The sequence below is a fragment of the Vicia villosa genome, linkage group LG1, assembly GCF_029867415.1.
Source record: "Vicia villosa cultivar HV-30 ecotype Madison, WI linkage group LG1, Vvil1.0, whole genome shotgun sequence".
NCBI classification, from domain to species: Eukaryota; Viridiplantae; Streptophyta; class Magnoliopsida; order Fabales; family Fabaceae; genus Vicia; species Vicia villosa.
The window spans coordinates 40,541,076-40,566,434 of record NC_081180.1 but is presented as its reverse complement, the minus strand read 5'-3'; the positions used below and the strand labels follow the sequence as shown (position 1 = coordinate 40,566,434).

The following is a 25,359-nucleotide window of genomic DNA, read 5'->3' as shown; positions in this document are numbered from 1 at the left end:
CTAGATTCCTGGGGGCAGAAGGACCTTCAACTTCTGGTGGGTCAACAACTTCTGGAATGACCAAGCTTGGGTCTTCCTTAGAAGGGTTTTCCCTCAAAAATTCAAAGAGGGTCTTGAAATCCCCGAGCAGAACAGGATATTGAGGTATCCAGACCACAATCTCCCTGCAAGGGTTAGCTTCCAATACAGCAGCCAATCTTGCTACTTCCAATTCATCCACAAAGGGCTTCTCCTCAGCAGCAACACAATTTCTGAGAGGATGGTAGTATATACCATTATCACCCTCCAGAAAGTAACCAGGGTAACCAGGGGCAGCAGCCACTAGTCTTTTCTGTACTCCCATTGCTTCTACTTGAAAATCCTTGCGAAATCTTTTCCAGAGATTTCTTGTAGAAACATCATCCAGACCATTTAGAAAGGCATCCTTCAGAAGGTCTAGACTGCTAATCACCTCATGTCTGAAAAGTTCCAGGTAGGTATAGGGTTCAGGTTCAGGCGGATTGAAGGTGAATTTGTAGTCAGGGTAGAGAAGACAGTAGGGTTTGGATTTTCTGGTAGGTAAGGGATGGGATATAGAAGGTGGAGGTGCGGTGGATGAGGAAGAAGGGATATCTGAGAGAATGATTGATGAGGATGGAATATCAGAAAGGATAGGTTGAGAAGAGGATGGAGTATTTGTAAAGGGAATTGGTGAGAAAGATTTATCAGAAGGAGTTGGGGGAAGAATACTTAGAGGTGTGGGGTTTGGAATGGGAGAGGAGAAAGATGATGGAGAAGGATTTGGTAAAGTGAAGTTTACTTTTGGTTCAGATGGAGGTGATTGGAGAGATGGTTTAGGGACAGAAGGAGGTGGAGTAAAAACCTGCCTGGAGATTTATACAGAAGAAGAAGATCTGGTTCTGCGAAAGGAATCTCTGATCCTTTTCTCCCTTCGTTCTTCAGAGTCCACCTTGTCAGGATCATAGGTGACTCTCAACTTCTTGGCTTTCTTAACCTCATCTTCTCGGGCTTTTCTTTTTAGCCTAGCCTTTAGTTCCTTCTGATCCTTCTTCAGAAGATCAGCCTTGGACGGAAGTACTCTGCCACGGATCCAAGCAGGATTAATATCTGATTGCTTCCTAACACAATCTTCCAGGTAAAGCTTGACAACCTGATGCAGTTCTTTTTGAAATAGAGAGGCAAAACCTTCAACAACAACTCTTCTTGACAGGATGTTAGGAAAGCTTGTGCACACAGAAGGTACATTTTGAATGAGTTCCAGTCTGAACAAATCCACACCATTGAAAATGGGACCTTGAACTACTCCAAGAAAATGGGACGCATTGAGTTTTCTGATGGAGTCCAGCACTTTACTTTCAATCAGAATGTCTGAAATCATTCTTCCAAAAGGAATAGTCGTTCTTGGAATATGAGGGTACTTCGCCCTTTCGTCTTCTCTTGACTCAAAGATAGAAGTCTTCAGATTCTCAAACAGAATATGAGAGATGTTGATCTCAGTCTTTTTGCCAATGCAGAAAAGAGTATACTTGTGATCCGGACTGATGTAGGAGGAGGAGAGCATCCTCTTTCTATGGTGAAGGGAACCCAGAATAATCTCAGCCCATACTTTATAAAACGGCCTTAAGGTGCCCGTGTTATTAGAGTCAATTCCAAAAGTCTGAGAGATTTGTTGTTCAACTTTAGACCAGTCAACTGTTGCATGTCGAAATCCAGACCAACCTTCTTCATCATTCAGATTGTACAGCTTCCTGATGAGCTTTTCAGTGATAACCACTTCATGCCCTAGCACGAATGAAATGATAGCAGTTGGGGTAACCGTTGCATGTACCCAGAAATCCTTCACAAGTTCAGGATAAATTGGACCAACCAATCTATCAAGATATTTAGACCATCCTTGCTCAAATATTCTTGCATCACATTTAAAGCCATTTGCTTTTAGGTTGTTGATGTCCACAGCAGATTCACATAGAACTTCCAGTTCTTTCGTGGGTATTAAGCATGTTTTCAATGGAGCATACTCATATTTGCGTAGAAGGATCTGTGTAGAAGTGAGCCTTTCTTTTGAATTTGATGAACAAGAAGATGAGTTCATGATGATTATGCTTTGAGATCAAATCAAAAACTAGGGTTTGTAAAAAAAATGCAACGAAGGGGATGCACAAAAGAGAGAGAAAGATAGAAAAAGAGGGAATGAAGATGAAGCGGGTTATTTAAATGATTTGAAAATAAAGAAATCATTATGCATTTAATGAGAAATGACATTAGGAGAGAGAACACGGCAAATGAAATGATTTAACACAGTTACCTAGGTCGGCGTCTTTTCAACTGCACGCTTTGTACTAACCGTACATACACGTGTTCACCATCAGATAATAGATGACAGCTGTAAAATTTTGAATAGACTTTACGCCTTCTGATTCTGATCACTGCTTCTGATTGTCATTCTTAAGGAATGCCCTTGTTCTGATGGGATCATCTTTCTTTCCAAGGATCACATCTTCTGAATGAGCTGAAGCAAGTCTAGGTGATCTTCTGATAGTTGGTTCTTCAGAAATTCTCAGATTCTCTAAAGATGCAGCAACTTGATCTTCTGATCCATTGCTTCTGAGACTGCCAGCTTCTGCAGCTTTGCTTCTTGGTTCTTCAACTTCTGAGATATCAATATCAAAATCTGCAAAATTCTCAAACTGCTTTGGTTTTTTAAGACCAAGCTTATCATCAAACCTGATATTGATTGATTCTTCTACAATCAATGTTTCAGTATTGTATACTCTGTAGCCTTTAAAGCGTTCAGAATATCCAAGAAGGAAACACTTTTGTGCTTTGGAATCAAACTTACCAAGATAATCTTTAGTATTCAGAATAAAACATACACATCCAAAAGGATGGAAATATGAAATGTTGGGCTTTTTGTTCTTCCACAATTCATAAGGAGTCTTATTTAGAATAGGTCTGATAGAGATTCTATTCTGAATATAACACGCAGTGTTTATTGCTTCTGCCCAGAAATGCTTAGCCATATTGGTTTCATTGATCATGGTTCTGGCCATTTCTTGTAGAGTCCTATTCTTTCGCTCTACAATTCCATTTTGTTGTGGAGTTCTAGGACAAGAGAAATCATGGGCAATACCATTTTCTTTGAAGAACTCTTCGAAGAATTTGTTCTCAAATTCACCACCATGATCACTTCTAATCTTTAGGATTTTACACTCTTTCTCAGATTGGATTTGAGTGCAGAATTCAAAGAACACTGAATGAGACTCATCCTTGTGTTTCGAGAACTTTACCCATGTCCAGCGGCTATAATCATCAACGATGACTAATCCATATTTCTTCCCTCTGACAGATGCTGTTTTGACTGGGCCAAACAGATCAATGTGCAGGAGTTCTAACGGCCTTGAGGTAGAAACAACATTCTTAGACTTGAATGCAGGTCTGGAGAACTTGCCCTTCTGACATGCTTCACAAAGAGCATCTGATTTGAATTTCAGATTTGGGAGTCCTCTGACCAGATTTAGTTTATTAATCTGAGAAATCTTTCTCAAACTAGCATGACCTAATCTTCTGTGCCAGACCCATTGCTCTTCAGAAACAGACATAAGACAAGTCACCTTCTGCTTCTCAAGATCAGAAAGATCAATCTTATAAATGTTGTTCTTCCTCTTGCTTGTAAATAGGATTGAGCCATCCTTCTGACTTACAGCCTTGCAAGACTTTTGATTAAAGATTATGTCATAACCATTGTCACTTAATTGACTTATGGATAATAAATTATGCGTTAATCCTTCTACAAGAAGTACATTAGTTATGGAAGGAGAGTTACCAAGACTTATGGTTCCAGAGCCAATGATTTTGCCCTTCTGATCTCCTACAAACTTGACTTCTCCACCTGGTTTAAGCACCAGGTCTTGGAATGTAGACCTTCTTCCCGTCATGTGTCGCAAGCACCCAGAGTCCAGGTACCATGACATTTTGCTTTTTGTCCTCTTTGCTGCCAAGGATATCTGCAACAGAAATTATCTTCTCCTTAGGTACCCACAATTTCTTGGGTCCTTTCTTGTTAGTTCTCCTCAAGTTCTGATTGAACTTGGGTTTAGCAAAATATTTAACAGGAGGAACAGCATGATATTCTTTAGGTTTGTCAGCATGATATTTCTTAGGATGTGTCACAAGCTTCTTGGTGTGAACAGTGTTAAACTTCTGTGCATGTGAAGTGAGCCTAATATCATGAGCATGGCCATATTTGAACTGATCATATAATGGCTTGTATGTGATCTTCAGATCATCAATAGGTTCAAATTTATGTGAGGTATCACCCTCATAGCCAAAACCAAACCTTCTGTTTCCAGAAACACCATATATCATAGAAGCAAGATGACTTCTGCCAATACTTCTAGATAAGAACTTTCTGAAGCTCGAGTCATATTCTTTCAGAATATGATTCATGCTAGGAATGGATTTTTCTGTTTCAGAAGGAGATCCACTATCTTTGGATAGATTTAAAACTTTTTCCTTCAGTTCAGAATTTTCTAATTCCAGCTTCTTAGTTTCAAATTCAAACTGCTTTTTCAGCTTTTTGTATTTGATACTAAGATGAGCCTTGAGTTCCAGAAGTTCTGTTAAACTGGAAACTAACTCTTCTCTAGATAGTTCAGAAAATACCTCTTCAGAATCTGATTCTGATGTAGATTCTGATCCATCATCTTCTGTAGCCATCAGCGCAAAGTTGGCTTGCTCTCCTTCAGAGTCTGATTCTGATTCTGATTCAGAATCATCCCATGTTGCCATAAGACCTTTCTTCTTATGAAACTTCTTCTTGGGGTTCTCCTTCTGAAGTTTTGGACACTCGTTCTTGTAATGTCCAGGCTCATTGCACTCATAGCAGACAGCCTTCTTCTTGTCAGATCTTCTGTCACCAGAAGATTCTCCTTGTTCAAATCTCTTTGAACTTCTGAAGCCTCTGAACTTCCTTTGCTTGCTCTTCCAGAGTTGGTTTACCCTTCTGGAGATCATGGACAGTTCATCTTCTTCTTCAGATTCTGATTCTTCAGGATCTTCTTCTCTAGCCTGAAAAGCGTTAGTACATTTTTTAACATTTGATTTTAACGCAATAGACTTACCTTTCTTCTGAGGCTCGTTTGCATCCAGCTCTATTTCATGGCTTCTCAAGGCACTGATAAGCTCTTCCAAAGAAACTTCATTCAGATTCTTGGCAATCTTGAATGCAGTCACCATTGGACCCCATCTTCTGGGTAAGCTTCTGATAATCTTCTTTACATGATCAGCCTTGGTGTAGCCTTTATCCAGAACTCTCAATCCAGCAGTTAGAGTTTGAAATCTTGAGAACATCTTCTCAATATCTTCATCATCCTCCATCTTGAAGGCTTCATATTTCTGGATTAGAGCAAGAGCTTTAGTCTCCTTGACTTGAGCATTTCCCTCATGGGTCATTTTCAATGACTCATATATATCATGGGCCGTTTCCCTGTTAGATATCTTCTCATACTCAGCATGAGAGATAGCATTCAGCAAAACAGTCCTGCATTTGTGATGATTTTTGAATTCTTTCTTTTGATCATCAGTCATTTCGCTTCTTGTGAGCCTTACAACAGTAGCTTTAACAGGATGTTTGTAACCATCCAACAGAAGATCCCATAGATCAGCATCCAGACCAAGAAAGTAACTTTCCAATTTATCTTTCCAATATTCAAAGTTTTCACCATCGAATATTGGTGGTCTAGTGTAACCATTGTTACCATTGTATTGCTCAGCAGAGCCAGATGTAGATGCAGTTGGATTTGTTTGAACTTCACCAGCCATCTTTTACTGAAGCGTTTTTCTCTTCCTGAATCTTTTCTAAACACGGTTAAGTGCTTGCACCTTAGAACCGGCGCTCTGATGCCAATTGAAGGATAGAAAAACACTTAGAAAGGGGGGGTTTGAATAAGTGTAGTCTTAAAAACTTGAACGAAAAAAAATTGCACAGTTATTTTTATCCTGGTTCGTTGTTAACTAAACTACTCCAGTCCACCCCACGGAGTGATTTACCTCACCTGAGGATTTAATCCACTAATCGCAACAGATTACAATGGTTTTCCACTTAGTCCGCGACTAAGTCTTCTAGAGTATCCTGATCACAACCTGATCACTCTAGGAACAAATGCTTAGACACAAGCTAAGACTTTCTTAGAGTATCCTGACCACCACGTGATCACTCTAAATTACAACTGCTTAGACACAAGCTAAGACTTCCTAGAATATCCTGATCAACACTTGATCACTCTAGTTACTTACAAATTAATGTAATCAATTCTAAGAGTATTACAATGCTTCTGAAAAGCTATAATCACAACAGTGATATTTTTCTTAACGTTTAAGCTTAATCTCACTAATATATTACAACAGCAATGTAGTGAGCTTTGATGAAGATGACGTTTCTGAGCTTTGAGTTTGAACAACGTTTCAGCAAGTATTTCAGAATAAGTTTATTCAGCATTCGTAACCTTGCTTCTCATCAGAACTTCATTTATATAGGCGTTTGAGAAGATGACCGTTGGGAGCATTTAATGCTTTGCGTATTCCGTACAGCATTGCATTTAATGTTTCACGCTTTTGTCAACTACCTCAAGCCTTGTTCACGCTGTGTCTACTGACGTTGCCTTTAATAGCTTTCAAAGTTCCTTTTGTCAGTCAGCGTAGCCTGCCACCTGTACTTTCTTCTGATCTGATGTTTGTGTATATAATATTTGAATATCATCAGAGTCAAACAGCTTGGTGCATAGCATCTTCTTGTCTTCTGACCTTGAAGTGCTTCTGAGCGTGATACCATGAGAACTTCAGTGCTTCTGCTTCTGATCTCAAGTTCTTCTGATGCTTCCATAGGCCCATGTTCTGATTCTGCCTTGACCATCTTCTGATGTCTTGCCAGACCATGTTCTGATGTTGCATGTTGAACCTTCTGAGACAAAGCTTCTGAGCGCTGATTTGTGCATACTCTTTATATATTTCCTGAAAGGGAAATTGCAATGTATTAGAGTACCACATTATCTCACACAAAATTCATATCCTTGTTATCATCAAAACTAAGAATATTGATCAGAACAAATCTTGTTCTAACAAACTAGCGTATAATTTGTTTATGTTTATTATAATTTGAAAAAAATATGACTTTTAAAAACTTTCGTGGATTTGTAAATTTAAATACATTTGTTAATAATAATTTGTTGATAGTAATTTTGTGAAAATACATTTGAAAATAATAATTTTGTGTCTTAAATAAAGAAAATTGTTAATTAAAATAAAATAGTTGTTTTTGCTGGTGGCCCGTAAAAAAAGAATTTTTTTATATTTTAAAATAAATATTTTATGTCTAAAATAGGGACAATTATTAATTAAAATAAAATATATATTTTGTTGATAATAGCCTGTGAGAAAAAGATAAAATTTGATATTTAAAAATAAAAATTTCGTATCTAAAATAAAACCAATTATTAATTAAAATAAAATAGATATTTTGCTGATAGTGACAAATGAGAGCAAAAGAGAAATTTTGCTGAGAGTGACCCATGAGAAAAACATATATTTTGACATTTAAAATAAAAAGTTTATGTCTCAAATAAAAAAATCATTAATTAAAATAAAATAGGTATTTTGTTGATAGTGACCTCTGAAAAAAAGAAAAAATTTGATATTTGAAAATAAGAATTTTGTATGTCAAATAATAAAGTTTATTTATTAAAATAAAATAGATATTTTTTGATATTATCCATTTTCAAAAAATAAATTTCTAATTTTATTAAAATTTAAAAATAAATTAATTATCCTCCAAGGTGTATGGTTCAACTGGATATGCAAAAGGCGTACGATATGGTTTCATGGAATGCTTTACGGAGCATAATGCAGGAAATTGGTGTGCCGCATAATTTCATAAACTGGGTAATGCTTTTGGTTACCACTGTCTCATCAATGGGTATATTTCTCAAGTGATGCAAGCTAAACGTGGGATAAGACAAGGAGATCCCATTTCTCCTTATCTGTTTGCTCTAATCATGGAATATCTCCACCGGTCCCTCCATCAAATGCAGCTCAATCATATGTTTAAACATCATTCGAAATGTGGTAAGCTTCACTTAACAAATTTAATGTTTGCGGATGACGTCCTTTTATTTTCAAGAGGAGACTTTCAATCAATGGATATCATACTCCAAACATTCTCTAAATTTGCAAAGTCCACAGGTATGAAAATCAACACTTCTAAGAGTAAAATGTTTTATGGTAATGTTGGGGCAGATGATAAAAATCTTATCCTCCATAAATATGGCTTTTCTGAGGGCTCTTTACCATTTAAATACCTTGGCATTCCCCTGTCTAGCAAGAGATTAACAGTTAGCCAATACATGCCTCTAATAGATAAGATAGTTGGAGGGATTAAACACTGGGCAGCCAAGCTCTTGAGTTATGCTGGGCGGATTCAATTAGTAAAATGCATATCATTTGCAGTTGCTAATTACTGGTTGATGATTATTCCTTTGCCAAAAATGGTGATTAGGAAGATTAATGCGATCTGTAGAGCGTTTATCTGGACTGGATCTGATGCTGCATCCCGGAAAGGCCCGGTATCTTGGGATAACATGTGCAAACCTGCGAAACAAGGTGGCCTCGGTCTTATTGACTTGGAGATTTGGAATAAATGTGCCCTGTTAAAGCTGCTGTGGAATCTCAGTAACAAGCTTGATAATCTTTGGATAAAGTGGGTTCATGCTTATTACTTAAAGGAGGTTGATATAAAAGTGGCAAAAATTAAGGTTGATAGTACTTGGATCCTTAAGAAAATTCTAGAGCAGAGGGAGTATATTGTCTCGCACAGTAGCTTATGGGAGAGTATGAATGCAAAAAAAAAAAAAGATTTGTGATGCAAGAGTTCTATCATTCATTGAATCAATCCCCTCGAGTTAGTTGGTATAAGTTGTTTATTCGGAATCCGGCTAGACCTCGGGCCCTCTTCATCCTATGGCTCGCGTGTCATGAGAGGCTTGCCACTAAAAGTAGATTGATGAAGCTTGGCTTGATGGTTAATAGTGAGTGCATTTTCTGCAGGCAGGAAGAGAATATTACTCATGTTTTGTTTGACTGTGCTGAACTGAATTATATTTGGGCCACCATTCTGCATTGGCTAGATTTGGTTCATAAACCCACAAATTGGCGTCTTGAGCTTGACTGGTGTATTCTTCATGGTACGAAGAAAGGTTGGCGTGCTACTCTTCTGCGATTAGCCTTTGCGGAGACTGTATATGGTATTTGGGCATATAGGAATTTGATTTCCTTTGGTGGTAAAAGGGATCGCAATCTTATTGTTCAGGAGATTAAAAATAAGATTGTTTATCGAGGGTGGTATTGTGTCGGTCTATTAAGCCTAATCTCATGAGCCTATTATTAGATTAGGCTAGTTTCCTTCCCTTGTAATTCTTTGTCTTCTTGTTAGCCGGATCTTCGGATCGCTTTGTACTTCACTGTTTTTTTGGTAATAAATTCATTATTCTTCCAAAAAAAAATAATTAGTATTTTTAATAATAATAATAATTAAATTGAGGTGATTAAATTTTTCATAAAAATAAGAACTAAATGCCTACATTATTCAATTATACATCAATAAATATTTAATAAAATAAATTATATATTTAAGCAAAAGTGGATTTGAGAGATTGGTGAGAGGGAAATAGACACAAGTAAATTTGAGTTTGTAATGTTGTGTGAATGAAATTGAAAGAGAGGTTACAATATTTTCAATATTTGACATTTATTTGTCGATCCTTTTTGAGGTGCAAAATTTAAATTTTAAAAAATATATATATATTTAGACATTTGATGCTATCTTCTTTTAAAGGATACAAATAGTTGATAAATAAAAATAAACCGAGTGATCAGAAAAAAAGTTAACGTTATATACCTTGTCTATTTTTAAAAGTGCTAAATAAATGTAATTTATAATTTTTGTATACAATAATAGTCTGCTATAGAATTTAATATAATTCTACCAAAATAGTTATTCAAATAATGAGATGAGTTAAATTTGTTAAAAAAAACTATATAAATGAAAGAGAAGTTCAAATTTACAAACCCCTTTGTTTCTATTTTCTAATATACATCATTTATTTGTATAATATGCATGAGTTAAAGACATATTTAATACACTAGTATTTAGACCCGTGCAAGGCACGGGTTAAATATTTTCTAAGTAAAAAATTTTATTTTAAAAATACTTATAATTTATAAATTTTGTAAGATTATTATTGTATAGATAAAATGTCATTGTTATTAATAATATATATAAAAAAAATTAATTAAAACAATTTTATTTTAAAAATACTTATAATTTACAATTTAAAATATAAAAATTTTAATTGTTAATATATATATATATATATATATATATATATATATATATTGTATTAATTAAAAATATTACCTATAAACCAATAATGTAAAAATATTATATTGTATTAATTAAAAAAAATTTAATCTATTACCTATAAACCAATATTTTATATAGATAATACAAAATAACAAATAGATATTTAAGGATAAAAATTTGTTTTGTTTTTCATAATTAAATATCTAATTATGTATATTTTAATTTGTTTTGTTTTCCAGAAATATTATGAATGTAAGCAATTATAAGTTGTACACTCCTTTAAAACTGAATTATATATAAAAATGTAATTGATTTAGTTGAACAATTTATAAATTTAATTTATTATTTAAATTATAATTAATTATACTATACAAATTAACCATAATTTTGAATCTAATGTAAACTAAATATTTAATGAAACAATTGGGTAAAAAAAATAATTGTGTAAGAAATTATACATTAAAATTACAACAATCCAAAGTGTGGTCTTGAGGAAAGCACCGGTAGGAAATTATAACAATCTAAAGTGTCGTCTTGAGGAAAGCACCATTAAAATTACAATGACAATAGAGATTTGTGAATCCATCACCCAGTCAATCTACAACTCAAACCTATGACATACTCCAGTCTTGGTGAATTTAACCTGCAACATTTGTAACATTACGCATTATACATTTATTACAACAAAAATTGAATAATCGTGTGATATGGCATTTTATGAAGGAAATGTATGTTCATGTTTCTGTTATGTATGGTATAAAGGTATGAACACTTTTGTTAGATGAAAAAAATACTTCTTATTATACTTATTTATCACACATAACAGCCCCCTTCTGTTTACAATTGTCTAATAGTTAGCTTTCACGAGTTTCCCATCCAAATAACCATTCAATAACTCCTTGATAGCCAACTATTCTTTTTCCTATTTAATCTTGATACAACCCACACATAACTAATTAACAACTCTAATTACATAATACACACATCTGCAGTAACTGACTCAAATCATTTTTGAAAGTTTTTACCCTTCCTCTTGTATTGTTACTTAATGAGATAACACCAAGTCAAGAGTTTATGAATACATTTATTTACATAGAATCTTAGATTATGAATTATCATTGGCATTCAATAAAATCAAACCAACTTAAAGTGAATGAATTCAAGAGATAATTATTACTTTTTCCCTTGTCTTCCTCATTTTATATTGTGTTCTAAATTCCTGCAAATATAATCCACGACAGAATTAATTGTTCGTGACATGATCGACAATAGAATTATAGCAACATGTTGTTTTCCACTATCTGCGATTGACACCACGCTTAAAGATATCATGCTCCAAAAGCAGTTTCAGGTTTCATGCATAGAAATATTATTCATTGTACATTTGTATTAAAATAATCAAAATCACAAACTTGCTCAAATAGCACAACCATGAATCACTGGCGGTTTCAAGGCCCGGCTACCTTGGGCCACTGCCCAGGCTCTGGCCCAAATTTCACTAATAAAAAATAAAAAAAAGCAGAAAAATTGAAAGGACAAAAAATACAGGAAGGGCAAAAAATGGTTCACAACAATAACAAATCCAAAAAAAACTGAAACAAAAACAAAAGAAACGTGAGAAACCAATCGTGAAGCTTCTCCCGCCGACAACTACACCGCTCATTTTCCGACCACTGCGCTACCCCTTTGTTTCTTTTAGTAATTGTTTTATTTAAAATGCTTGTGGTTTTATATTTTATTTATATTATTGTTGATTTGATTAAAAAATTGGTGAGGGAAAGATGTTGTTTTAATTTGAAAAAGTGAAGAAGAAAATAGAGAAAGGTGAAGAGGAAAATAGAGGAAAATGGCGAAGAAAGAAGTTGTTTTGTTAGCACCGCCCATTGTTTTGTTACCACCGCCCCCTTGTTCCATATGTATTGATTCAATAAAAGTGAAAGTGGTTACAGGTTGTATAATTGTATTGATCCACATGTAATTAGTATAGTAAAAGCATAGAACGTGGTTACATGCTGTAACTTATAATTGTTTTATTTTTATTCATATATTTTGATTCAATATATATAATTTTGTATTGTATAATGAAGTTACATAATATCTATAAGTCTTGTATCAATCATATATATATATATATATATATATATATATATATATATATATATTATCAGTAAAAGCTCTTTCTTCAAGTTTGATATTGATAAGTTTGTCCGTTTTGTTGATTTTTCTGATGATGATCGTGGAGCAATAAGGAATCAACTTGACTTTTATGTTTTCCAAGTAAAAAGAAATGCTTCATTTTTCACTTGTGAAGATGTTCAAAGTTTGACTATGAAGATGGTTCAAACCTAGAAACATTTGGTATTTCCATTGGTTTACAAATTTATTGAGTTAGCTTTAATATTGCCTGTCTCGACAACATCCGTTGAAAGAGCTTTTTCAGCAATGAAGATTATCTAGTTTAAATTGCGCAATAAGATCAATGATGTGTGGTTCAATGACTTGATGGTATGTTACACCGAGCGGGAGATATTCAAGTCACTTGATGATATTGATATTATTCGAACATTCACTGCAAAGAAGTCTCGAAAAGGACATTTGCCTTGTGATTTTATTTAATACGCCATGGTAAGGTTATGTTTCATCTATTTTATTTTAAATTACTTTTGTTGAAAAAATGACAGTCTCTTTTATTTTGATTGACGACTATTTATATATTTTATAAACACAATAAATTTGCGGTCTTTAAATTTTTGCCCAGGCTTTATAATTTTTCTGGCTCCTGCAGCCGACGAATCGATGTCGTACTGTTTTTAATGACTTCAGCTCAACACTTTCTATACTACACCAGCACCAAATGTTCTGTCATCCTCTCTCAAACCAAATTCATGCCTTGTAAAGGGGATACTCCATAAGCTGAGCAATAACTCTCAATATAGATGTCTACATCATTGTGCTGCCCTGGATATGTTAACTCCACATTCTTACTCGTGTCAAACAACTTGTTATCCATCTTAAAGTGCACCATAACCTCTTCACATTGCTTCACCAGTGGCACCACAGTATGGAAAAAGGAAAAAATACAATTCTATACCTTGTAAATATAATGGATTTTATGATCTACAAAGAAACTCAATGTTTGCTTACCGCTTCTATGAAATTCCGATTTGTGAAGTGTTGTTCCTTTTTGATTTGTACATGATCCAATTATAGCCAGGCACCTAATCAAAATTCAGAAATATCGAAGCAAACCGAAATATCCGAGCAAACCGAAATATCCATTCTACCACAACAACAATTTGGACCGATCCTGCATCACAAAGTCAGAACTGACTCAATGAACCAGTCTGCTCCTGCAATTTGGACCGAACCTGCATCACAAAGTCAGAACTGATTCAATAAACCAATCTACACCTGAAGAAGTGCAATGATACATGGAAGACACCAGCAAATAGCGATACCAATTATTCTGTCATAAGCATTCAACTAAAATAAGTAAATATCAGTTGACTTGCTAAAAGATTAAGAAATCGAAATGAAAACATGTTTGAACAATTTGAATGAGATAGTGAAAGAGGACAAACCAGTAAAGCTGAGGAGAATCTTGGGATAAAGTTTTACCACCAGCTGATACCCAGTAGAATCCAATAATCCACCAAATAAATGACAACATAGTATTGGCTGATTCCAAATGCTTTGCAACACTGCTGAGAAAAATGGCAATATAAAACATTGAAAGCTTGTTAAAAATTTATAGCTTCCATATAGGCTCCGCCTGAAAAACTTCATCTGATACCATTGCTCTGAAATCAGCATCACTAATCCTCTAATATACAAAACAAAAGCAAGTTATCAGAACATATCCAACAGATACAGAACTCAATATTCGTCGATTTTATACGAACAAAAAGGAGAGGGGATAGTCACTACTGGTTTAATTTATTTTTGGTCATATTAATTTCTTTATTTAAATATACAACTTATCAAAAGACAATTAAACCCAATTCGTTGACCGAGTCAACAAAATGGAATAGGATAAAATCATCAGTTCTTATATACCTTCTTTCGCTCAGACACAACTTTGAAACGCCAAAACAAACTCTCAACTTGGTTGTCTTTAAGTTCGTATCCAAGCTGAAACAATAGAGAGTAACTCATAAAACTGAAAAACTATTCCAAAGACCGTGAGCCACAATAAAAATGTATGTATACCTCTTAAAGTCGCTTTCTCAGAGCATGGCGTCCGCCGCATCATTAGGAGCATCATTAGGAGCACGAGTTTTTGTTTGGAGATAGAGAGGAACAACAGTGAGGATTTGATTGGATTGATCTTTACCTATAACCTGCTGAATTTTAGGACCAAATACTTCAACCTTAAAAAACATAACAAAAACAGTTTCAATTTATAAAAAATAAGCAAATCATTTTTGAAATAAAAAACCCTAACAACTAAAGAACAAACAAGAACAACAGGTAAACAAATTGATTTCAAAATAAAAAACCCTAGCAACTGTTCTCGCTCCGATTTCGATCCATGCTTTTCTCTCTCCTCTTCGGCTCCAAGTGCATGCAACTCTGTTGATGCGCATTTACGCTGTTGTTCATCCATGGTGGTAGTAGTAGTAGTAGTTAGCTTCTCTGATCAACAAAGAGAACAAAAAACAAATCATGATAATCCGAATACGAATCGGAGAAGATGATGTTTTGTTTAATGGAAAAGATGATGTTTTGAGTGGAGAAGATGACATTGAAGATGAGATGAATCAGATTGGGAGAAGAGAAAGCCTGTGAAGTTTTATTGAGGTGGTGTGGTGGTGGTGATGGTGTTCATCGTGTTCACGTTCCCACATCATGGTTGTGGTTGAAGTTGGAGGGTGAGGGTGGTTTGGTTTGTGAAGAGAAATGATAGAAGTTGTGGTGAAGGGTTTTTGATGTGGGTGTGATTTGGAGAGGGGGAAGAGGTGAAATGGATTGTTTCTTCCTCTTCCCCAAATCGATTTTGATGAAGGTGGTTTTGGTTGTTTCCAAGGCACAAAATCGATTTCTCAATGTTCCAAGCAGTAAATACTTTGCATATGAAGAGGAAAGAGGATGTTTTAGATTTCCAAAATTGAATAATGATAACAAATAAATATAACTAAAAAATAAAAAAATAAAAAATAAAAATATAAAGAAGTAATTGAAGTTACTATAAATAGAATGAAAAGAAATTGTGAGAATGCATAAGGGAGTGACACTTGGCAAACTTGCCAAAGTACTCCTTTTGCTTTATTATATTAAATGATGATCAACGATTAACCGAATGTATACACAATTTGCAAGATATAATGGCAGTTGGTGCATGTAATTGGTGGTGGTGTTTGTGATTGAGATGCATGACACCAAAATTCATGTTTGATTCATGAGATTGTGAAACACCAACAACATATTAACAACATATTATTTATATAATATTTGAAATTAAAGGTAACTAGACATACACCCGTGCGATGTACAGTTATGTTTTATTTAAATATTAATGATAATTATCATAATATAAAAAATATTAATATAGTTATTTTTATATCGATTGTATCTAATTTATAATATAAATTAATTGTTTTAATGTTTTATAATATTATTTAACTATATAAAATAAAATTTTCATAAAATTAATATATATATATATATATATATATATATATATAAGATAGATCAATTATATCTTATATTAAATTAATAATAAAAATAAAACTAAATAGATTTGTAAAATTAAGATAAAAAATATCAATTTCATAAGTGGTAGAAGATAAAAAAATTGTGTATAGCTAAATGACATAAATTATTCTAGGTTGCAACTAAAAAACATATAACCAATAATCAATAGTAAGCAATATTTTTATAAAAGAAAAAAAAAAGAAACCAAAAATTTAAAGAGTCAAATACACCTACAAAAATATATACATAAATATGAATAAAAATAAAAATTAGACATTTAAAAATGAATATACTTCTCCTATCCTACTCTTTTTTATAACTCTACTTCTTAACATTATTTTGTAATGCTTCAAAATATATATACCTAAAAAAACATAATTAAGTGTTAGAAAATAATAATAAAGTTAGGTAGAGAACATATACATCTCAAAACATAAGTAAAAATTAAAAATAAATACTAAAGAAAAATAAAAATTATATAATTAGAGAAAAAAAACTTCTTCTAACCCGCCCTTTGATACTGTGATTGTAATACTTCAATTTATACACTAAAAAAAATAACTAAGAATTAGTAAAGGACAATATTGTTATGAAGAAAGAAACGATACCATATTTATTCTAACTCGTCAATTCCTTCTAACCTGTCGTCTCCCCCAGAGTTAGGTAGAGAACACATACTTCTTAACACATAAACAAAAATTAAAAATAAATAAATACTAAAGTTAGAAAGATAACAAAAAGCTATATATTTAAAGAGAAAAACACTTCTTCGTTCATTGATATTATGATTGTGATGAAGAATTAGAAAAGAACAATAAACTTAGGAAGAAAGAAAAAACACCATACATTTGAAGAGATAGATATTTATTCTAATCGCCGATTACTTATAGTTCGTCATCTCCTACTTTTCAATTTTTGAAAAACATAATTGTAATGCTTAACCAAACAAAGAATGGACCTTTAAATCATTATATATATATATATATATATATATATATATAGAAAAAGAGGATGTACAACTTGACTAATTATGGAGTTCGTCGGGTATACAAAGAGGATTAAGTAGTAATAAGAAAAAGAAAACTACTTGAGATGAAAATGTGACAATAGAATGTGACTTTATGATTTTGAAAATAAAACTGCTTTCTTATTTGATATCTAAACGTGGGTATTAGCTAAAGAATAGGAAAAAAATAACCTGGTTGGTGGTTTTATTATTTTGAATATGATTTAGTGGGGTTAATTAGAAATGAGTTTAGTGGAGGTTAAAAAAAGTTTTAATGTAATTAATTAATTGTGAACATGGAGATACTATATATTTAATTATTTATTTATTTATTATAGATTTTGGCGGGAAATTTTGGTGGAAGAACTTCTAGAATTATAATTTAGTATGATGATGTGAACATGGAGATACTATATATTTAATTATTTATTTATTTATTTATTTATTATAGATTTTGGCCGGAAATTTTGGTGGAAGAACTTCTAGAATTATAATTTAGTATGATGATGATATATTAATTATATTTATATTTTTAATTAATAAAGAATGAATTCATAAATTAGTTAGGTTTGTATTTTCTTTAATTAATAAAGAATGAATGCATCAATTTCTAAAATACTTTTATTTGTTAATCTTTTATTAAAAATTACTATTACTTTATAAATATCAACGATTTAAATACTTGGGTTGCTGAAACTTCAGGTAACCCTTCCGCTTTTATTCTTCATCTAAATACTTGGGTTGCTGAAACTTCAGGTAACCCTTCTATTCACGCTCTCCCTCTCTCTCCCCTACTGAATACTGGATTCTAGAAACTAGGGCCACAAACCGTGTTTGTCATTTCGGTCATCTTTTCAAAGACATGAATTAAATAAAATAGGTCATAATTAGACCTTCAAATGGAGCCTCCATCTCTACCAGTTATTTAGGCTCTATCTTCTTTAATGACAACTTTTACCTCCCTGGTGTGTTTTATATACCTAATTTTCATGCTAACCTCATATTTGTACCTAAGCTTACCTCATCTTTAAACTGTCAAGTTCAATTTACTTATTTTTATCGTCTTATACATGGTAACCATACACTAAAGATGATTGGTACTATTAAGCTTCATTATAGCCTTTACTTTCTACCCTGACACCCTTAGTATTCATACATTTAGGATTAACCCATTCCCTTGTAATAACATAGTTATCAATTGTAATTTGTGGCATAATTGTTTAGGCCACCCCTCTCATGATACTCTTTCTCATATTAATAAAAATTGCTGTTTGAATATCCCTGATCAACCTAAATCTATTTGTGATACTTATTTTCCTGCTAAATGGAAAACATGACCTTTTTACACTAGCATTAACACTTTTCTACATTACTTTGATATTGTTCGCATGGACATATGGGGTCCCATTTCAACCTCATCCATGTTAGGTCATAAATACTTCCTCACCATAGTTTGTAATCACAACAGATTCTACTAGATTCATCTAATGAAGCTCAAATCTGAGACTTCATCTCTTGTTCAATCCTTCATTAAATTTTTCTAAACTCAGTTTAATAAAACCATCAATACTATTCATTCTAATAATGGCCCGTATATCTTTATGAAAAACGGGATCCATCACCAAACGCCTTGTCGTGGCATACCTCGGCTGAATAGAATTGAAGCAAGAAAGCACCAACATTTATTAAATGTTACTTGTGCCCTTATTTTCAATTCCACTTACCCAAAATATTTTGTGCTTATGCCCTCTCTCATGCCACCTTCCTTATAAACAGACTTCCATCTAGGTTCGTAAACTTTGGAACACCTTTTCAAAGACTTCACAACACCATCCCAAACTACTCTAATATCAAAGTATTTGGTTGCTTAGTGTTTTCATCCATACCCAAGAGAAATCGAACTAAACTTGACCCTAGATCCCACAAATGTATCTACCTAGGTAATAAACATGGAGTTAAAGGCCATATTTTATATGACCTCAAAACTAGGTGACTATTCATATCTCGAGACACCACCTTTTATCAAAACCTCTTTCCTTATTCTACATTTAATCCTACACCAAACAACACTTCATATCTTCCCACCACCACTATCATTGATACCGACCAAATTACCACTTTTTCACATCTGCTACCGAACCTAACTCACCCACCTCTTATACACCTTTTCCCACACTTATTACCACCACTCCTAGTCTCATCCAGACCTTTTCCCATACAACTTATTCACATCCTTCAAACTGTACTCCTTCCATTTCTCTCATCCCTATTCCTACCCCTAACCCATAATAAATTCTACCCGTATCTCTAAACCTCCCAACTACCTACAAGATTATCATTGTGCTCTAATTAAATGTATCCATCTTTTTCCTTCATCCAATACATGTAATCCTCTTTATCCCACTTCTAATTACATTTCCTATAATAATTATCCACTAAATACATATTATTTGATTTATCCACTTATATTGTTTTTGAACCTACATCTTATACCTCTATTATCACTGATCCAAATTGGAAAACTTCTATAAATAAGGATTTATAGTCCCTCGTTGATATCAACACTTGCAAAATAACTACCATTCCACCTAATAAAAAGGCTATAGGTTGTGAATGGATATTTTAAAATCAAATACTAAGCCAATAGTACCATTAAAAGGTACTAGGCACACTTAGTTTCTAAAGACTTTAGCTAAACTAAATGGTTAAATTACCATGAAACCTTTAGCTATGTTATCAAGATGACCACCATTGGACTTTTTTTCCATTGCCTCCTCAAAAGGCTAGCTCTTACATCAACTTAATATAAATATAACCTTCCTCCATGGAGACTATGAAGAAGTTTACATGAAACCCCCTCCCGCCCTTCAAAATAATACCAAAAAATTAGTTATCAAATTAAGGAAATCTCTTTATGGCCTCTAGCAGGCCAACAAACAGTGGAACAATAAGCTCACTAATACCATTCTAGAACTAGGTTTTACCCAATTCAAAGCTTATTACTCCCTCTTCATTAAGAAAAAATATACATCTTTTATTTCTATTCTTGTTTATGCTGATGATTTAATTATTGTATGAACTTCTTTATTTATTTTCACTCACATTAAATCAACTTTAGATGCAAAATTTAGCTTTAAAGATTTGGGTGACCTTAAATATTTCCTTGGCTTTGAAATAGTAAGGCCATCCAAAGGCATATCTTTATGAAATGAAAATATTGCTAACATATTTTTCAGGATATCAACTTACAAGCATCAAAACCAACATCCACCCAATTGGATCTCACATACAACTTAAATATTGATCCTGAAAATTTTCTACAAGGTCCAACTCAATTTAGAAAACTAATAGGTAAACTCATTTATCTTACAAATTCACGACCTAATATAAGCTATTATGTGTTCAAGTTAAGTCAATTTCTATCCAAGCCCATATCCACTCATCTCCAAGCGACACTACAAATTGTCAAATACTTAAAGAACTCACCAGCAACTGGTATTTTTTCCAAACATCTCCAAGCCTCACATTAATAGGCTTCACGGATTATGATTGGGGATCTTGTCCCCTCACTCGCAGATTAACCTTTGTTTTTTTCTTCCTTGGGTCCTCAATTATAAGTTGAAAATGTAAAACAAGCAAGTGGTCTCACGTCCGTCTTCCAAAGATGAATATAGAACTCTGGCTAATTTATGTTCCAAGGCTCAATGGCCTACTATACCTTCTCAAATATTTCCACATCTTCTTGTTAGCTCGGGAATTTGAATTCTTGAAGAAAAAATTGCAAAGAGGAGTGAAAATGCTAAGTACAAGATGACCAGGGTAGAGTTTCAACAGACTGGTCATTTTGACTAAGGTGGTGAGTTTGACTCACCTACTAAGCATGGTGAGACTTACCGTATTTTGGATTCCTTGGATTAAATGGCCTAATATCTCGACTGAGCTTGGTTTAGAGGAGTCTCAGGAACAAATCCACAAGATTAGGATCACCCTCTCTTCAAAACATGTCTAGAATCTCGAAAAGGTTTGTAATGACTTAGCGTACTCGCTAGGGGAAGTTAGAATTCAACGGAAGCAATTAAAAGAGATAAGAGAATTTTTCGACCTAGGTAGAAGTTAAAGGCAATTGAAAGACTAAGGATACATGGAAGCAAAGTAGAGAACATAGGTCCCCGTAATAGGATATTTTTTTAGTTCTAGAGTGGTAACCGTTATCGACGGTTATTGATGTTTAATATATAAGTTGATATCATTTGTATAGTCAAGTTTAACAAGTTTTATCGTTAATTCCGGTAGAACTCAAAGTTTCAAAGTCATAGAGACAAACGAGTTTGTGAGGAAACGTGTATGAATTTGCGTCACGTTTATAATTCTTTAATCCAAGCATTCAACTTACTTTACTTTTATTTGTGTTCTTTGTTTGCTTTATCCTGTCAAGCAAATTTACATTGTTCTTATTGGTTGTTCTATCCAATTCCTACATATTCAAACATCAATATTCAAGTACAAACACTTTTTCTTCAAACTACTTTGCACAAGTTGTCCATAGGATTTTTTTGAGTTTAATCCCTTAAGTGAATTAAAACTTGTGATATGATTTATTAAAAACACCAGTAAACACTCCTACAACAAGCCGATAACTCTTTACAGCGACAATCAAAGTGAAATTCACATTGCCATTAATCAAGACTTTCATGAACAAACCAAGCACATCAAAATGGATTGTCACTTGGTTCGTGACAAAGTCCAACATAAACTTATTCATCTTCAACTATTTGATTTAGCCAATCAACTTTCTAATTTATTTACCAAATCATTACACTTCGGCCCTTTTACTTCTTTGGCTTCCAAAATAGGTTTGTATTCCATACACTTTTGTTTTAGGGGGATGTTAAAGGATATAATAGATTTTTTGTTGGACCAATCTTTATTTAATTGGTTGTTACCGGTCAGTTATGCAAATAAGGCCCAATATAGTTTGTTACAGTATTTATGATTTTTTTCTAAGTTAGTTTAACTTTTGTGAATATATAAATAGCTCAATAGAACCCTGGTATAATTTGAATTGAGTTAATGAAATTATTCTTTTTCAATATTTATTTTTTCTAATTTTGTATCACATTATGCAATTAGTTGCAAGATTTGACATCAAAATTAGAGCAGTAGAAAATCGCTCTTACAAAAGGTCGTTGCATGTAGTGCTTACCCTTAAGAGCATGATTATAGGTGGTTTTAATGAGTTGCTACACACTTACCAATGATGGTGTATCAAGGATGTTTGGATATTTGACAATTTTAAGAGGTTCTCTAGTGTGCAACATTCGTGAACAATCACACACTCCTTCGAATTAAAGTGGCTTCTATCTTATTATTAAATTCATTTCAGTAATGAAGGAAAAACACTGCAACGATAATATCAATTTAATCTCATTTCATTTTGGAAAAAACAACAATGGTAATAAGTTTATCAATCGCAACTTTAATATTAACTAAAGTCATTTCAATTTGGAAGAACAATTGCAACGGTAATAAAATCTAACGGTAGTTTTTTTATTAGTATAAATAGGTAATTTATTTTATCACATTTTTCATTCACATCAAGTCTAAATTTGGCCAATTTATTTTTATCTCATTTAAATTTTTTGTCTACACATTTCACTTGAAAATGAACCCCAATCAACATAACATGTGGTCCAATTTTATGCAAAATGATGGAAGTCCTCCTTGTATCCCAAATCAACAAAAACAACCCATATTTTGGAAATGCACCTCTTATTCCAAATCCACAATCCAAAATTTAAAAACTCTCTTTTTATCCAAAATCTACAAAATAATCCACCCTTTGGAAATTACTCCTATCATACATCATCTTATCCATATCAATCTCAACAATTTTTATCTGAATCAACTAACCCCAATATGCCTCTTGTGGTTCAAATAGGTAGTAGTGATGTGCAATTAAATGATCAAGAACATGAAACACCACAAATTTGCACTCAAGTTTGCTTAGAAAATACTAACCTTGGTGAAGAAGTTGCATCTGCACCAGTTGTGAATACGCCTAAAAAAAGATTCCAACCAAAAGAAGATGAAATTCTCATTTAATCATGGTTCAACATTTCAAAGGTTCCAATTGTTGGGTTTGATAAAAAAGGAGATAGTTTGTGGAAGAGAATTGGCGAAGCTTTTAACAAGCATTGTGACATCAATTACATAGAGAGGATACCAACGACACTAAAAGGTAGATGACGCAAAATTAATCCATATGTTCAAAATTTTGTTGGATGCTACAAATAAGCATTATCTACACAAAAAAGAGGGAACTTCGAGAATAATATCATGCAAGCTGGATATAGAATGTATTTCCCCGATGAAGGTAAAAAGTTTACATTTAAGTCTGCTTGGAGCTTCGAGAACAATAAGAAGCCTAAAAAAGTTTAAGATTCAAAAGCAAGAAGAAGCCTTAAGTTCTAAAAGGACTGGACATCAAAGAAGGAACATAAAGAGGAATCATGAAGAAGGGCATGATCGATTGTTAAATGATTATTTTTCAAAAACTCTAGTATACACAAATGAGCAATTTCGTCGAAGATACCGAATGCATAAACATGTGTTCCTTTGTATTGTGGAAGGTTTGGGTCAACATGATGAGTATTTCCAAATGAGAGTTGATGCAACTGGTAGTGGTAGATCAAGTCTTTCACCGCTATAAAAATGCACTGTTGTTATTCGTATGTTGGCGTATGGAACGTCTGCTAATAGTATGGATGACTATTTGAGAATCGATGTAACCACGACACTAAAATGTGTTGATAAGTTTACAAGAGGTGTGATCAACATTTTCAGAGCACGATATTTGCGAAGGCCAAACACCGAAGACATTGAACTCTTACTTCATATGGGGGAGGCACGAGGCTTTTCAGGTATGTTAGGAAGCATTGATTGTATGCATTGAGAATGAAAAAATTGTCTTGTTGCATTGAAATGCCAATATGTTTGAGCTGATATGGAAACCCCTTTGTTATGCTTAAAGCAGTAGCTTCACAAGACTTATGGATTTGACATGCATTTTTTGGGGTTCCGGGTTCAAATAATGATATTAATGTGTTAAACTAATCCAATATCTTCAACGATGATCTGCAAGGGAGAGCTCCTGAGGTTCATTATACATCAATTGTACTAAATACAACATAGGCTATTATTTATCAGAGGATATTTATCCTGAATGGGCCACATTTGTGAAAAGTATCCCTATGTCGCAAGGGGATAAGAGAAAAATGTTTGCCCAACATCAAGAAGGAGCAAGAAAGGATATTGAACATGCATTAATTTGGGGTTCTCCTATTGCGATTTACAATCATACGTAACCCGACTCATCTTGGCACTTAAATGCACTTCAGTGTATAATGGATACATGTATCATATTATACAACATGATTGTTGAAGATGAATGTTCCACCTATGGTGGAAACTTTGTTTTTTCTTATGATCATTTAGTCAAATGATACAACAAAATTGCCAAATGATTCTAATATTGATTTTCAAGAGTTCCTATGTAAAAAATTTGATGTTCGTGATAAACAAATTCATCGGCGTCTTCAACAAAACTTGATAGAACACATATGACAACATTTTCGGAATGAGAAAAACAACAATTAAAAATTATTTCAAATTTATCTTTTTTTTTATGTTTCGTGTAAGTGATGTATTTTTGCATTTATATTTTTTAATGTAATTTTGATGAATTATTTGTGTCATGTATTGTTTTATTTAATGTATATTTATTTTAGTTTTATTTATTTTGAATGTATGTCTTTTTAATGTATTTTGATATATTTAAATTAATTTTTTAATTATATTTTATATATTATATTGCGGAGTTTAATGTGACTCATTTTAGATTTTTTGATAAATATATGAATATTCGAGAATTATAGATGTGTTGTTTAAATAATTAGAAAGTGTATAATAATATAAAAAAAGTTAAGGAAATCTCATTTAAAGAACTCAAATAAGTGTGATGGATGTGAGTGCTATAGCATAAAATCTCTCCAAGTGTCGCATAATCTTTTTATTGTCCAACATAACATTTCTAAATATTTCTAATATCCATTGCTGACAAAAATTGAATAGTACTGCTAAGAATGAACCTCTTGCTCATTTCTTTTATTTCTTATCTCTTTCAATGTTGACTCTTCAATGCACAATATAGGCAAAAACAATAAAGAACAACAAAATAAAAATCTATGTA

The 25,359-nt window shown here is 33.0% G+C and overlaps 1 long non-coding RNA gene across 1 annotated transcript; it reads right to left on the bottom strand.

Annotated features, from left to right (window-relative positions):
* Window positions 1-13,197: 13,197 nt before the first annotated feature.
* LOC131604766 (uncharacterized) lies at window positions 13,198-15,503 on the bottom strand. Its single transcript, XR_009284644.1, has 4 exons — window positions 14,621-15,503; window positions 14,468-14,542; window positions 13,993-14,234; window positions 13,198-13,779 (listed from the first exon to the last, which is right to left on the bottom strand). It is a non-coding gene; the product is annotated as an uncharacterized LOC131604766 (long non-coding RNA).
* Window positions 15,504-25,359: the final 9,856 nt, after the last annotated feature.